The 6,140-nt window shown below is 54.2% G+C and overlaps 1 pseudogene; it reads right to left on the bottom strand.

Moving 5' to 3' along the window:
• The window catches only part of LOC136120875 (cytochrome P450 4F3-like), a 75,497-nt pseudogene extending 70,841 nt beyond the window's left edge, over positions 1–4,656 (bottom strand).
• Between the last annotated feature and the right edge of the window lie 1,484 nt (positions 4,657–6,140).

The following is a 6,140-nucleotide window of genomic DNA, read 5'->3' as shown; positions in this document are numbered from 1 at the left end:
ATTTCTCTGTCCATCTCTCCAACTCCCCATCTCTGTTTCTCAGGACATCTCTACACCTTCCATGGCTCCCCATCACTCTCAGAATCAATCCCCTGTCCCTACCTGGTCTTGAAGTCCTGCTCTCCCTACTCTCCTCTCCACCTTTTCTCTGCCTCTCACCTGCATCACTCTAGCTGCACTGAACTCCTCCCCATTGCTCAAAAGCCAAGTGTTCACTCTTTCACCTCCAGGCATTTGAGTGAGCTAGTCCTATCCAGAGAATACACTTTCTCTTCTTCCCTTAAAAAATGCCTATTAATTATTCCAGACCCCCTTCCAACAACTCTTCCTCCAAGAAACTTTCCAGCATGCCCAAACAGCAGATGCCTTGCTTCCCCTCTGGGCTCCCCCAGCCCCTGTCTCTCCCTCAGACCCACCCTGACCACACAGGATTAGTGGTATCTCTAATCATGTAGGCCCAAGGTTGGAGGTTCCTCCACGGCAAAGCCTGGGGCTGATTCTCCCCAAGAATCCCCAAGCAATGTCCAGAACACCAGAATGGGGTTGGCAAATAAATGAAAGAAAGAAAAAGATGACCAAGGGTGCCCAAGAGCAGGGGGAGTGCTGGGACGTGCAGGGGCTTCCCAGAAACTTGGCAGGGAGGGGCTCACAGCCCTCGGATGCTTTCACAGCACTCAGTACCATGTGTTCCAGGCGGGCATCTGTGGTGCTGGTAACAGACCAGGCAATGTCAGGGTGGCAGAAAACGATAAGGAAGATGATGGGGCCCAGTCAGATCATAAGTCCCTGGGGGCAGGTGGCCACCAGCTGAGTTAAGTCCCTCAAGCCCTACTCCACTGGGGGGACCTGCAAGCAAGGCAAGGGCCATCACTCTCCAGAAGGACCCTCTGCAGTGGACAGTGTGTGGGATTCTGCACAGATGGAGGGAATCTCCGCTTGTTCTCGCTCCTTCACTCTGGGGGAGGGTACTGGAGCCTCTTCAAGTCCCAGTGATGTATCCCAGGGCACAGGGAGAAGACACGCTCTCTGCCCACAGGGAGGATGACTTTAGCTCGAGAAAATGGAGTTTTCTCATCTTGGGAGTGGTTCCAGCCCCAGGGGCGGCCACAGGAGGAGATCCCCATGGAAAAGGTTTGTGGGTAGCCAGGTAGCCTCAGGACTTGTTCCTGGGTTTTGGTCCCACATCCTTTCATGTTCTGGCCCATCCGCATAGCCTTCGGTTCTCTACATGGTAAAGGGTCTACAGTCCTGGGACCTTCCAGCCCTGGCAAACCCCAAGGGACACACGTGAACTCTGCCCATCAATCAGGACAGTCCCTCTCACCTATGAGCCCCTTCTGTTGGTGAGGCTTTGTGCACAGTGCATCCTGTCTACCTATCTATCTATCTATCTATCTATCTATCATCTATCTATCTAGTACATCCTGTCTATCTAACCATTTCTCATAGTACTACATCTGAGCCATCCATCTATCACTCCTGAACCCGTGGACACTCCCATAAGTCATGTCAATTACCAATGAAGCTGAGGCCATATCCCCCAAAAGGGGAAGAAGGGAGGGTTGGTTTCTGGTGAGGCATCCTTTCCTGTCCTTCAGGACACCCCATCCAAGCCCCCGGGTGTTCCAGGTAGGTGAACGTAAGTCTTTTTCACCTTTGTACCCTGCTCCCTCCTCCCTGAGGACCCTGAGGCACTTGATGAGATCAGTCCAAAGAGAGAGAGGGACTCAGCCAAGGTCACACAAGAAGAGAGATTGTAGGAGAGAAGAGCGATTGAGACCAACCTCTACAGTCAAGCCCTTGGAGGGAGAATCAGAACTGTGGTAACTTTGTAACATTCCCGCTGCCTCCAGGGCTCTCTGAGAACATCCCAAGACCCATAATCTCAGGCAAACTTTACGATGAGCTTGGGACATACCGTTCTGTGATTAGCTGGTCTGGGGGAGGAGAGGAGAGGAGCTGGACGCTCGTGCCTTTGGCCTTGGATAACAAAGGGAAGTGACGGCAAGTTACCCAGGCCTCCACCACAACATTATCAAACATTTGTTAAATGCCTTCTGTATGTCAGTCCCTGGGCTGGGTCACTGTAGATATCATGTCTGTCCCCAGAACTACCATCTAGTGGGAGAGATGGATAATAAACAAATAATTGAACAATTAACTATTTAAGCATGAGCAGGGCTAAGCCATAGCTCAGGGTCTGGGGGCGGTGGGGGTCAAGGGAGGCTTAGAGAAGGTAATTATACTTGAGCCGAAAATGGATAAGGAGGAATCCACTGGGTAACCGCAGGAAGGAAAGTGCTTCCAGGCAAAAGAGAAACCAAGTAAAGCCCTGCAGCGGGAAGGGCTTGGTTCATTGAGGAGATAAAGTAGAAGCTCGGAGTGACCATGACATGCACAAGGCTGAGGAGGACAGCCAGGATGATCCAGGAAACATTTAGTCTTTATCTCCCGAGCAATAGGGAGTCAGTGAACAGTTTTCAGCCAAAAAGTGGCATGATCTAAATTGAATTTCAGAAAAATCTCTCCAGGGCTAAAGAGAGAGTGGATAAGAGGGTACAACAGTGGCAATGAAGAGACCAGAGAGTAGGCTGGGAGAGGCTTCCTGGAGAAAGATGATGGTGGATGGGGCCACGGGTGACAGAAGATGCAGAGAGGTGACATTGAGGAGAGATTTGGGGGGCAGCACATTAGGACCAGATGCATGGGTGAGAGGAACAGGCAGGCTCAGGGGCCACAAAGTATGGGATGTGGGCAACTGGAAGGATGGACTGGACTGAGGGCAGGGGCAGGGTTGGGGAGGGAGACATGAGTTCAGATTCTGACCAAGGAATGAAGTGTTTATAAGACCCCCCACATGAGGAGAGGAGGAAGGAGCTGGATGCATAACTTGGGCTCAGGAGAGAAGTGAACTCGGAATTCACTTATGGAGGGAACTGATCGTCCACTTAGGAGTTGGAGCTCTGGGTAAGGAGATGGCCTCAGGATAGAGAGAAGAAGGAGAAGGGGTTAGGATGCTGGGGCTTTCCCCACATGCAAAGGCGGAGCAAAGGAGCAGCTGAGAGGAAAAGGAGGTTCCAGGAGGAAAGGGTGGTCCACAAGCTCAGAGAGCTGCTGGGAGGTGGATGAGATGGGGCCCAACGGAGTCCATGGGATTTGGAGACCTAGAAGTCACAGCCATCATGCAGGAGCATGATGGAGCTGTGGACCAGACTGGAGCAGGTAGAGCAAGCAGAGAAAGGGAGGAAATGAGTAAAAGCATCTCTGTGCACAAGGAGACAGCAGCTCAAGCAGACCAGGGGTTTTGTGCAGAATGAAGTCCATTGGAAATAGGCAGGTGGGGATGTACATGTCACCCCTCCGACCTGTTTTGTGACCTTCTCTAGTATCACCGTGGATAAGAGATCAGAGGCCGTGAAGGGTTGAGCTCACACAAGGCAAAGCTTTTCCAAAGAGCCATGAAGGAAGGCCCAGTTGGCAAGAGACTTCAGCCCATGTGCAAAGGAAGAGAAACTAAGCTAGATGTATCCAAGGAAGTAGGATGGAAAGGAAGCCATTAAACTGGGGTGTAGAGGGGATTGGACATCCTGGCAGGGTCTAGGACAGGAGAGGAGGAAAAAAAAGCAGATGGAAGGAAGAGGGGTTGTGGTCAGAGAACGTAGCCCTCAGATCAATGGCTTTGGAGGTGGCGCCTTTATGGGTGATGAAAAAATCTTAAGTGTGATTGTGGCAAAAAGGAGGCTGATGCAGCACAGAGGAAGGGCCTCTGGGGCTGAGGTTAAGAAAGTGGGCCAGAAGCCTCCGCCCAGGAATTTTGGCCATTAGGGCGGAGTGATTTCTTCTGAAAGGGGGAGTGGTTCACCTTTATCCAAACTGGGCAGTGGGGCTCACTGATATGTCTTGGGCGTGGACGGCAAGATAGGAAAAGGAAGGTGCCTGAGGAAGGGGAGGAGAGACTGCCCACACATCTCCTCCAACCCCCATGCGGGGAAGATGGGGTGGAGGTCTTAGTTAATTCTTGTGGGGAAGCAGAAGCCCACAGAGGAGCAGACACTGGCCTGAGGCCAGCAGAGATGTGCCAGCCAGGGAACAGGCCTCAGACAGTGGCCCTGAGGAGGCCTCAAGATGAGCAGCGGGGACTGTGAGGCCACCAGGGGACCCAGCTCTCTGCAGCCCACGCAGGGATCCCCTCAGATGTGCACTAATGTGGGGAAGACAGGCGGGAACATGACCCAAAACAGACTTGGGGTGAGGAAAGGTAAGAACATTGGCGCACAGAGTGAACAGAGAGGACAGGATTGGACCCAGTGGGGGAGTGAGGCAAGAGGTCTCCCTCACTTCTCTACCACCCTAGACCCCAGCCCAATCCCAGACCCACAGGTCCCTGAGCCCCATTCCTGAACCCTCAGGAAATCCATCCACTCTGATCCCCCAGACCGTCCTGCTATCCACACTCACCAGGCCCAGGTGACCCCAAAACCAGTTCCGTTTTGGGGGCTGCGGGAAACATTGGAGGCGGCGAGAATTGCTGTAGCAGGTGTAGGTCAAGGCCAGGATGCGGGCCAGGAGCCTGGAGGCCCCGACCAGCAGCAGGAGTAGCCATGGGGAGGCTGTCACCGGCCCGAGTCCCAGCCAGGACAGGCTCAGCTGCAACATCCTGTAGGGCAGACGCGGTGGAGGGTGAGCTCCTGAGGATGAAGGGATGGGAGGCGGCGGGGGGGGGGGGGGGGGGGGGGGGGCGGGCGATGATGGTGAGCTGTGAGGCAGAGACAAATAGAGGGACAGGAACAAGGGAGAGAGGGGCAGGGATGGTGAGTGCTGGGGACAGGGCAAGAAGGGCTCAGAGAAGGCAGACAAGGTCTGGGAGAGGGGAGGGAGACCCAGAGGGGGAGGAAGGGGAGGAGGAGGGGGAGAAGGAGAGAAGAGAAAGAAAGAAAGAACAAAAGGAAGAAAGAAAGAAAGGAAGGAAGAGACAAATGAAGAAATGCCCAAACTGAATCAGTGGTGAATCAATGGAAGGTTGTCAGGGGCTCCAGTTACGAGGAAACCATCATCCCTGGGGCCGGCTCTCTCCTGGGAGCCACGCTGTCTAGAGCAGCATGCACTTCCTGCCCCAGGCCAGAATCCTCAGCCCCGCCAACACTAGCCTGGCACTTTCTGTCAGGGCAGCTTGTCCATCACAACTTCTTCTGCCCTCCTCCTGGGAGGCCTTCTTCCCTGGTCCGACCTCTGAACTGAGGGAGGCTGAGCTTGGCCGAGTCAGCCAATCCCTGCATGCCTGGCTGCCTCCTCCTTGCCTGGCGTCTGCCCAAGACTTAAAACCGGAGGCTGCAGGCCAGAGAGGAACCAGCTCAGGGTCACATGGCGCAGACACTGCACTCTCAGGACTCAGTACCTCCCACATGGGTTTGTTGGGGGATGGGCAAAGGTGACCCTGAGCCCCCAAGTTTACAGCAGCCCTGCCCTTCCAAGGCCAGGGTGCGACAAGTAAAATCATGAATGTTCAGGTGTCAGGTGAGCAGGGCCTTGCCCAGTCTTGTCCCCAACATCTCCAGGGCTCCTCTCCATGCATGGGCCGGGAAGACGTCATGCACCATCTCTCAGCACAGAATTGGGAAGTTCAGAGGCGTGAAGCCTCTGCCCTCCAGGGCACACAGCCTGGAAGGTGTTCAAGTCCTTCCTCCAAGCAGCCCAGGGCCTAGGTCGAGACATGACTGCTGAAGCAGGAACAGAGAAACCAGCCTGGCTGGGGATTACCTGCATCAGATTCAGGGGATAAAGGGTCCAATCGGAAGAGGGCACCTGGAGGCACGAGGGGTAAGGCTGCAAGGGGCCAAGAGAGAAAACAGGGTCCATACAGGAGAAGGCAGAGCTGGGAGATCCTGAGTGGGCATCCTCACTGTGACTGTGGGCTGTGCCGACCCTCTCCGGGCTCAGCCTTCCCACCTGGGAAATGGGAACAAGGACAAAAGGGAACACATCACATCCAGATCGTGCTCCCAAATTTCCCTGTAAAGTGGTCTCAGCCCCCATGAGGTCTCCTCATGGTCAGCCTCCAAGATGAGGGTGAGTTTGAAGGATGGAGCTGCTGAATGAGAGGATTTGGACAGACAGTCTTCCTGCAACAAACACAATGTTGG

Source organism: Phocoena phocoena, chromosome 3 (assembly GCF_963924675.1).
Source record: "Phocoena phocoena chromosome 3, mPhoPho1.1, whole genome shotgun sequence".
NCBI classification, from domain to species: domain Eukaryota; kingdom Metazoa; phylum Chordata; class Mammalia; order Artiodactyla; family Phocoenidae; genus Phocoena; species Phocoena phocoena.
The sequence above is the reverse complement of the archived record's forward strand: the minus strand, read 5'-3'. Positions and strand labels throughout refer to the sequence as shown.